General features: G+C 39.6%; 1 pseudogene; it reads left to right on the forward strand.

The window, feature by feature from the left end:
* Positions 1-2,072: 2,072 nt before the first annotated feature.
* Positions 2,073-2,817, forward strand: LOC123942121 (annotated as a pseudogene).
* Positions 2,818-10,734: the final 7,917 nt, after the last annotated feature.

Here is a 10,734-nt window from a genome sequence, read left to right on the forward strand (position 1 = left end):
AATGGGCTGAATGGGTGATGCATATTAAGAAGAGCACTTGTCATGTTGGGAAATGGGTATTATATGTAAGTGATGAATCACTAAGTTCTTATTCCTGAAACCAATTTACACTATATGTTAACTAACTAGAATTTAAGTGAAAATCTGAAAAAGAAAAAAAAAAACTTGAAAAAAAGAATAAATCCTCATTCTCCGTGATAAAAAATTAAGAGATGATGTCCAAAACTATTAAATCAAAATTGTGTGACATATATATCACATTAACAAAATGAATGATGAAAATCAAATGATCTCAACAGATGCAGAAAAAGTATAGGACAAAATTCAACATCAATTTATGATTAAAAATTCTCAAGGTGGATATCAGGGGAATGTACTTAACATAATAAAAGTCATTTATGATAAGCCACAACTTATTTTCGGCATCATACTCAACATGAAAAACTGAAAACTTTTCTTCTAAGACCAGGAACAAGATAAGATGCCCATTTTTGCCATTTTTATTCAACATAGTATTGGAAGTCCTAATCAGAGTAATTTAGTCAAGAAAAAGAAATCAAAGGGATCCAAATTGGAAAGTAAGAAGTAAAACTGCAAAGACTCCAGCCAAAAAATCTTAGAACTAATTTAACTATTCAGTAAAATTACAGGATACAAAATCAATATAAGAAATTTGTTGCATTTCTTATTACTAACAATGAACTATCATGAAAAGAAATTAGAAAAACAATCACAATTACAGTTGCATCAAAAAATATAAAATATCTAGGAACAAATTTAACCAAAGGTAAAAGATCTACACACTGAAAACTTTAAGACACGGAGGAAAGAAACTGAAGAAGGCACAAAGAAATGGAAAGATATTCTATGCTCATAGATTAGAAGAATTAAAATGTTAAAATGTTCATACTACCCAAAACAATGGACAAAGTCAATGTAATCTCTAACAAAATTCCAATGATATTTTCCTAGAAATAGAACAAATAATCCTGAAATTTCTATGGAACCACAAAAGATCCTGAACAGCCAAAGCAACCTTGAGAAAGAAATGCAAAGCTGGAGGCATCATGCTCCCTGATTTTTTTTGGCCTTTTAACTTTTTATTTTAATTCCAGTTAGTTAACATATGGTGCTATATTAGTTTCAGGTGTATGATACAGTGATTCAACAATTCCACCCTCCCTGATTTCAAACTATACAACAAAGCTTTAGCAATTATTATTTTTTTAAAAGATTTATTTATTTATTTATTTATTTGACAGACAGAGATTACAAGTAGGCAGAGAGGCAGGCAGAGAGAGAGAGGAGGAAGCAGGCTCCCTGCTGAGCAGAGAGCCTGATGTGGGGCTCGATCCCAGAACCCTGGGATCATGACCTGAGCCGAAGGCAGAGGCTTTAACCCACTGAGCCACCCAGGAGCCCCAGCTTTAGCAATTAAAACAGTATTGTACTGGCATGAAAACAGGCACATAGATTAATGGAATAGAACAGAAAGCCCAGAAATAAACATGCATGGCCAATTACAACAAACAAGACAAGAATATACAATAAGGAAAAGACAGTCTTTAATAAATGGCGTTGGGAAAGCTGAACAGCCACATGCAAGAGGATGAAATTGAAATACTATCTTAGACCACATGCATATATTAACTCAAAGTGAACTGAAAACTTTAAAGCCAGACATTAAATCAAAAACCTCCTAAAAGAACACATGGTCAACGGTCTTGGCAATGATTTTTTGGATCTGACTCCAAAAGCAAAGGTAATAAAAGCAAAAATGAACAAATGGGATTATATCAAACTAAAAAACTTCTGCACAGCAAAGGAAACCATCAACAATTTGAAAAGCCAACACACCAAAAGGGACAAAATACTTGAAAAAAATTTATCCAATAAAGGATTAATATTCAATATATATAAAGAACTCCTACAACTCAAGAGCAAAACAACAAACAATCTAATTTAAAAATGAGCAGAGGATTTGGATAGACTTTTTTTTCAAAGAAGACATACAGTGGCCAATAAACATATGAAAAGATGCCCAACAGTCTTTTCTCATACCTAGTGCAGACATGGCTCATGTTCCCAAGAAGCATCTGAAGCATGTACCAGCTCCAAAGCACTAGATGCCGGATAAACTGACTGGTGTGTTTGCCCCTCATCCATCTACTATTCCCCATAAGCTGAGAAAATGTCTCCCTCTCATCTTTTTCCTAAGGAACAGACTTAAGTATGCCCTAACAGGAGATAAAGTAAGAAAGATCTGTATGCTGTGTTTTATTAAGACTGATGGCAAGGTCTGAACTTTTGCAACCTACCCTGCTGGTTTTATGAATGTCATCAGCATTGACAAGAGTGGGAAGAATTTCCATCTGATCCATGTCACCGAAGGCTGCTTTGCTGTTCATCAGATTACACCTGAGGAGGCCAAATACAAGTTGTGCAAAGTAAGAGTGATCTTTGTTAGGAGAAAAGGAATCTCTCATCTGACCCATGATACTTGCACCAACTACTATCTGTATTCCCTCATTAAGGTGAATGACACCATTCAGACTGATTTGGAGACTGGTAAGATTACTGATTTCATCACGTTGGATACTGGTAATCTGTGTATGGTGATTAGGGATGCTAACCTGGGAATCTGGTGTGATCACCAAAAGAAAGGGACATCCTGGTTCTTTTGATATAATTCATGTGAAAGATGCCACTGGTGACAGTTTTGCCACCCAGCTCTCCAACATGTTTGTTATTGGCAAAGGCAACAAATCATGGATTTCTCTTCCCCATGGAAAGGGTATCTGCCTCACCCACTGCTGAAGAGAGAGAGACTGGTGGCCATATAGCAGTGGGTAAAATGGTGACATGGTTAAGTCTTTATACTTAACTAAGATAATACACAGTACAAAAGAAAGGAAAAGAGGGAGGAAGGAAGGAAAGATGCTCAACATCAGCAATCATCAGGAAAATGCAAATCAAAACCACAATGAGAAACAGCCTCACATCTTTAGATACAGATAAAAGTGGTTGTTAAAAGGTAGAGGGTCAGGGGAAGAGTGAAATTAGTGAAAGGGGTCAAGAGGTACGAATGTCTAATTATAAAATAAATAGCCACAAGGATGTATGGTAACTATATATATGCAGTCATATATATATATATATATATATGACTATATATACATATATATATATATATGTAGCATGGTGACTATAGTCAAAAATACTGTAGTGTATACTTCAAAGTCACCAAAAGAGTTCCCCTAAAAGTCACCTAAAAGTTCTAATCACAAGGAAAAAAAAATTTTGTAACTTCATATGGTGACAGTTGGTAACTAGACATATTGATGTAATCACTTCACAATGTATATAAACACTGAATCACTATGTTGTACACCTGAAACTAACATAATGTTATGTGACAATTATACCTCTCTAAATATAAATAAAATAAATGCAATTATACATACACATACACACACACACACACACACACACACACATAAATTGTGTGATATAAACATATTTAGCTAGGTGACAGTTTTTACTTCTAGGGCTAGGATTTGGGATTAAATAAGATGGAGTAGATGATGTATTTTTCTTCTTTTTTTTTTCATTTTAAACCTTAATGCATATATTACTTTAATTGAAATATTAATTTGTAAATAATTTTCAAAAATAAAGGTAGCCCTGGTTCTCTCTCTCTCTGTGTCTCTTTCACTCTCTCTCTCTCAGAAAGAAAAGTGAGTTCCCAGCTATGTCCTTCACTGCTTAGGGGCACCTGGGTGGCTCAGTCAGTTCAGCATCTGCCTTTGGCTCAAGTCATGATCCCAGAGTGCTGGGATCAAGCCCCACATCAGGCTCTCTGCTCAGCAGGAAGCCTGCTTCTCCCTCTCCCACTCCCCCTGCTTATGCTTATTCTCTCTCTCTCTCTCTCTCTCTCAAATAAATAAATAAAATCTTTTAAAAAATAAAAGTAAATAAATAAAATCAAAGGGGCTGACTAGTGAACTAGGTGGATAAGGGGGTGAGGAGCCTCCTAAGTATGACAGCCCAATGAAAAGAGACTCAGACAAAGTCAACTGGACCCAGGAGTAGAGCCTTAGTCCTCTGAAAGCAAGAAGAGCCCACCTCATGCCCAGTACACAGGCTGTCCCTTAGAACTGCTCTCATCTCAAATCCCCCACTGAACTCCTGCTTGAGAGTTATGGAAAAGGGAAGTGCAGCTGACCCTTAGATAAAATGGATTTGAACTGCGCAGGTTGTCCAGTTACATGTGGAGGTTTATCAATAAATACACTACTGTAAATGCATTTTCTCTTCATTGTGGTTTTCTTAATAACATTTTATTTTTTCTAGCTTATTCTGTTGTAAAAACACAGCATATAATACATATATAAAATGTGCTAATTCACTATGCTATCAGTAAAGCTTTCAGTCAATAGCAGGCAGTGGGTAGCTAAGTTCTGGGGGAGTAACATTGTTCCAAGGTCAACTGTATAAGCAAAAAACACAGGAACTAATTCACTAAGAACTATGTAGGGGTACTTAGCCCAGACAGCTCTGTCTTGGAATCCCACTGACAGAATATGTCCTGAAAGTGGGGAAGTCCCTGGCCTGGACCCTTCCCCACCTGGGCACATGGAGAACTCCAGTACACTGGAGCGGCATCCAGAGGAAGACTGAGGTGCTAAAAGACATGGACATGCCTTCAGGGACATATCAGAGCAGGGTAGGAGTCCGAAATGTGTAAACAGATTGCCGCCTGATCTTGCTCATGAGGGCATACGTCAGGTACCTCCTGAAGACCTTCAAAATCCCACTGGGGCATTTTCTGGCCACCCAATAGGCTGTGTGAGTAGACAGATTCCCGGGATCAAGCCCCGCATCAGACTCACTCAGACAGAGAGACCACTGGCAAGTTCAGTGTCTTTCTGTTTATATAGCCCTGTTGCCTTTTTGGGCTGGTGACCTGAAAAGCAAATCTTATAGATGTAGCAAAAAGAAGGGCATATGTACCCCAACGCTCATAGCAGCAATGGCCACAATCGCCAAACTGTGGAAAGAACCAAGATGCCCTTCAACAGACAAATGGATAAAGAAGATATGGTCCATATATACCATATCTTCTTTATCCATTTGTCTGTTGAAGGGCATCTTGGAAATCTTCTTTTTGAAATCTTCTTTATCCATTTGTCTGTTGAAGGGCATCTTAGTTCTTTCCACAGTTTGGCGATATATATATACAATATACAATATTCCATATATACAATGGAATATTACGCAGCCATCAGAAAGGATGAATACCCAACTTTTTTATCAACATGGATGATTGAGGAGATTATGCTGAGTGAAATAAGTCAAGCAGAGAGAGTCAATTATCATATGGTTTCATTTACTTGTGGAGCATAAGGAAAAACATGGAGAACATTAGGCGAAGGAAAGGAAAAGTGAATTGGGGGAAATTGGAGGGGGAAACGAACCCCATGAGGGACTGTGGACTCTGAGAAACAAACTGAGGGTTTTGGAAGGGAGGGGGGTGGGAGGTTGGGTGAGCCTGGCGGGGGGTATTAAGGAGGGCACGTACTGCATGGAGCACTGGGTGTGGTGCATAAACAATGAATCTTGGAACACTGAAAATATAAAATAAAATAAAAAATAAATTAAAAAAAAAAAAGAAAAAGAAAATCTTCCTGAATGAGGTACAAATGTGCCGCCTCAGGCATCTGGCTCTGGCACAGAGTTCTACCTGACCAGCTCACAGTGCTCTTGCCATGGGCAGTCCTCCCAAATAATACCAATCTGGGAGAACATAAAGCTAAGCAACTGCTCACACCCCCCAACAAAAAAACTTTCAGGAGACCACTCATGAGCTGTCACCCCAGAGACAGTCCCACTAAGTCTCAGAAGGGGTCGTGACCAGGGGGGTAAGTAAGGGGCTGCTGGCTCCATGGTCTGAATTCCACAGCTTATGAAGAACAAGGGACCCTGGAAAAATGAGCTCCCAGCTTTAGTGTCTGCTTTTCTCCGTGGCCAGACCCTTCTCTTGGCCCTGGACACATCCTCACTTTGAGGAGTCAAAGCCGAGGCATGCCCTGAACCCTCGGGTACCAAAGAGGAGGCTTCCATTACCTCCTGGGAGGTAAAGCAGCCTTTCTGTGTCTCTTCCCTTACTCTGGTGGTTGTGTTGTTACAATGCGTAAGGGGAATTTTCCCCCTTAAGGATCATTTCTATTTCTCTAACAGCAGGGCCTCTCAGAGACCTCATGTGAGCCTCTAAACTGCCCTCTCCAAACCAGATACTCCCAACCACACATCCCATCATTCAATGATATAGCATCCCCTTAAGGAAGGTCCTCTATTGTTTTTCATACGTTGATCCTTTTCCTCCAGCTAGACATTCCAGAAAGGCAAGGATTAACCTTATACATCTATTCTATAGTCCCCAAAGCACCAGTCCTAGCCCAATAAATAAGCTGGCGCTCAATAAGTATGACTTCACTAAAGTTTCAACTCAAATGGCTAGTTTCATGAGGAACCCGAAAATGGGCTTGTTGGGGGGGAAAAAACAAACAGAAAAATTTACAGGTCCTTCAAAGTGTTTTTTGATATCCTCTCCTTCTTTTTCAGCCCCTTCTACAACCCCTCCGCATGCTAAAAATACATAAATAAGAGTCTAATAGAAGCCAGACATTTAAGATAACATATTTTCAGGAGATTTTTTTTTTTAAACAAAGCTTGGATGCCTGTGCAGGCTATAAATTTACAGTTGACGATCTTCTGCCAGAAGTTCTTTTGGGCACTTACAGCTGTGAAATACAATCTTCAGTTGACTACACAACCCCTTCGTGCTCCCAGTCTGATTCCAACAGCCTGTATTCCTGACAACATAACTCACCACAACAATAATGAAATAACAAGAGTATTTATTTGGATTTACACACCACCTTTCACTTAAGGGTCCCTGAGCAACTTCAAACACAGCTGAAATGGTTCCAAACCATGTACCTCTCCAACTTGGGTTTAGAAGCTAAAAAAGGAGTCAGTCTGCTGTGTGTAATTCCTTGGCAAAAATCATACACTTTTACATAAATGGAAACAGTGAGTCCTGGCTCTTCTTCAATAATCTTCTCTACCCTCCTTACACATTTCCTCTTTGCTGAGAAAGAAACCATTGGCATAACCTAGATCCTGCCTTTACATTTTATTGTTTTGTGTTTCAAAGATCTTTTTTTGCAAAAGGTAAGTATACTATAAAAATTAAGTGTCTTTCTACTTTGCAAGATTCATTGAAATAACTTTTATTTGGGATACCTAAGAGAATTGGAAAATTCCCTCTCTTCCATTTCCTTATTTTTTCAACACTTGCACTTTTATTTTTTCATGAACTATAGTTATTTTTTTTAAAGATTTTATTAATTTATTTGAGAGAGAGAGAGCGAGCATGAGGAGTCAGAGGGGGGAGAAGCAGACTCCCTGCTGAGCAGAGAGACTGACATGGGGCTCAATCCTAGGACACTAGGATCATGATCTGAGCTGAAAGCAGATGCTTAACCAACTGAATCACCCAGGTTCTCTGAATTATAGCTATTTCTTTACTTGTTTATTCTCCTCTACTACAGTGGAGATTTTAAAAAAACAATAAGACCTACATATTTGTACCCTTTCTCTTTGAATGCCTCTATCTTTCAGTGCCGTGTGCAGAATATAGAGATCAGTGATGAATTGACTTGTTTCTGAGTTGCATCCATAATTTAAAATTTTTCTTAAATATATTATGACCCCAATGTTTACGTTGTACAAATGAGGGGGTAAACATAGCAAATGTCTAAACTCTATCTTTCCTTCCACAGGACCTAAACAAACAGCTACAAATGGTGTTAACCATCATCACTAGAAATAAGGAAACCAGTTTACTAGGCCTACCAGCACAGAACCCAGATGTCCTGCTTTGGCCAAACACAATGTTAAAGGCAAATTACTCTGAGCCCTTGGATTATTTCAGCCTTACTGCTGGACATACAAAATGATTACCCTCTTAGAAAACTCTGGCTCTTAGTCGCTCATTAAATACAAATAAGGAATCTACAATGTGTCAGACATTGTGCTAAGGGCTGAGGGTATAAGAATGTGAACTGCATTGTCCTGCCCCCAAAGAACTTACAGTCCAGGGAAGGAAACCATCAGAGAAACACAGAGGAGCAGGATAACACGGTAAGCAGCCTGACGTAATGATGCATGAGGTGAAAGCAGCTCCGTTGGAACCCAACCTGACTGATGCCTCTTCCCAATGCGAGGCTGGGCCACAAACACACTCTAAAACCCTGGGCTCTGAACCTACCTGCCCTCCTCTGGAATATCTAGCTATCATCAGAACTGGGGCAGTACCTCGTCTTGGAATCCAGAAATGCTTTCTGGCTTCTCCCCTGGATGCCATCTTTCTGCTCTCTCTTGGCTTTTTACTCTGGAGCCCACAGGCCTGCCTGTTTTCTCTTTGTATTTTAACACTGTGGCTAGATGATATTTTCAGATATTAAGGGTTTTTTTCTCTCTGCATTTGTTTGTTTCCTTCCTCCATTTCAGACTGGTAGCAGTCTTGATACACCATGACTTCCAGAAGGCATGCATCAGGGCCAAAACCAGAAATAACCAGCAAGTCCTTCAAGCTTTTTTCCTCCCCAAAAAAACATGTTTAAGCATTTAATGGAACTCAGTGGTTTGGAGAAAAGATGGGAGAGAGTGTGAAAAGCAATATGGAGGGGGCTTCCTCCCTCCTTTCTTCTCTGCCCTAGAAAAAAAATATCCCTAGGCCAAAGTAGAAGAGGAAGGAAGAGAAATACCAGAGAGTCCCAGAACAGCCACACTCCCCCATTCTCCCATAATGTTGACACAAAACTCCAAATGGAAGGGCAGGGTGGAGTTTAGGCTAGGCAGACAAAACCCCAGGCAGCATCACATGGCATAGGCATAGGAGAGGAAAAGGGATCTGGCAAGAAGGGTGGTATCCTTAGCAGTAACCCGCCTGGAAAGGTGGAAAGGACCAGATAACCACTCTGCATCCTGCTCCTTGGCACTGCCTAAGAGGAAGGGAAACTCAAATAAATGAAGTTAAGCTTCCCCCCGACTAAATGAAGGGATGCTCAGTATGAAGTGAAGCTGACTTATGAATGATAACATATGACATCTCTAACATACCTGAGCTGTGTGGGCTGATGAGCACCACACTCTTCCTGGATGTCCTTCTCTATGCACAGGGCTTTATCCACTGTTGAACTCTAGATCTAAATCTCAGATTTTGTTTCCTTGCCCTGCAATTTTGACTGATATTTCAAGCTGCTTTCTAAATATCTCATTTCAAACTTATCAAGTCCCAAAGTGACTCCTATCTTCTTGATTCTCCCCCGACCCCCGCAACCCTACCAACCCAGTTCTCTCCTCCATATTCTTTTGACAATAGCATTGAAGTCCACTCATATTTGAAACCTCACATATATCACCAGACCAGTCAATTCTACCTTGGGAATCCGCTCCATCACTTCACCCATATCCATTTTCCAGACCCTCATCATATGAACTCTATTCATGTATTGGCCTCGTCACTGGCATCTGTGTTATCAGACTCTTCTATCCTGCCCAAGGCATCTAAGATCCTAGACACCTCCAGCTTCCTGTAAGAGAAAATCCACATTCCTCATCATGGAATACAGGACTCTGTCTAAACATGGCCTCTGACTACTTCATCCTCTACCACCTTCTATATTCTGCATGCACATACACTCACACACGTACCCCGGAATCTTACCACCTCTCATAAGTCAAGAAGGGACTATCACTAAGCAATGGATTAAGAAGTGGTAACTTGTAGCTTAGTCTAAATGATAAGCTGGTTCATAATTACGAGGAAAGTCAGAGCAAATGTGGAAAAAATCTTCCTTTGTTTCCTTCTAGAATTCTCTTATGTTGCAAGAAAACAAATCTAGGAGAGCCTGTCACTTAGGCTAACGGTCAACATGAATGGCAACTAAGGCTGAATTCTATAAGGCTGCTCTGGCCAGCCTTCCAAGAGTCCTTGGCCACTTTTTTAGCACTGTAATACTGCCATTCTCACAGGATTTTTGTAAGGATCAAGGCAATAGTTGAGGAAGGAGGAGAGTTCTCTGTAAACTTTCTAATGTTGTACAAAATGTAAGTATTCACTCTCTTTCCTGTAAATAAATATTCATTCATTTCTGTCTTTTACAATTCAAAATTCTTTAGAAAAATACAACTCACCGAAGGTCTGGTCTGTCTTATGCAAAAATGAAACGCCACATACGCGTGAGAATCCAAATCACTGTTAAATGAAAGTGTGCTGGGAAGTGACAGGGTATCTTTTACTGAGAACATGGGAATCCATATGAATTCAGAAACACTATACCATGGTTGTTATCATCAGGGCAGCCCTGGTGTGTCTGGCTGAATTTTTAATATTCTAACTTTTTAATCTTGCATGACTCTCCCTGGCAAAGTCAGTCCAAAAGAAGAGACGCTTAATAAACATTTGAGGCCAGGAACTAGATGTTTGTGAAACTCACTTTCCATTAAGTAATTGTAGGTTAGGCTAAATAAAATGTTTTATGGAGAGTAATATGTCCATGGTGAGGCTTCATTAAATACGTTACTGTTTTTATGGCCCTTTCGGGATGGAAAACAAATAACTTGTCCTTGTTCTCCAGAGACAATGTTGACCCCCCAAATCTG

The sequence above is a fragment of the Meles meles genome, chromosome 5 (genome assembly GCF_922984935.1).
Source record: "Meles meles chromosome 5, mMelMel3.1 paternal haplotype, whole genome shotgun sequence".
Classification (NCBI taxonomy): Eukaryota; Metazoa; Chordata; class Mammalia; order Carnivora; family Mustelidae; genus Meles; species Meles meles.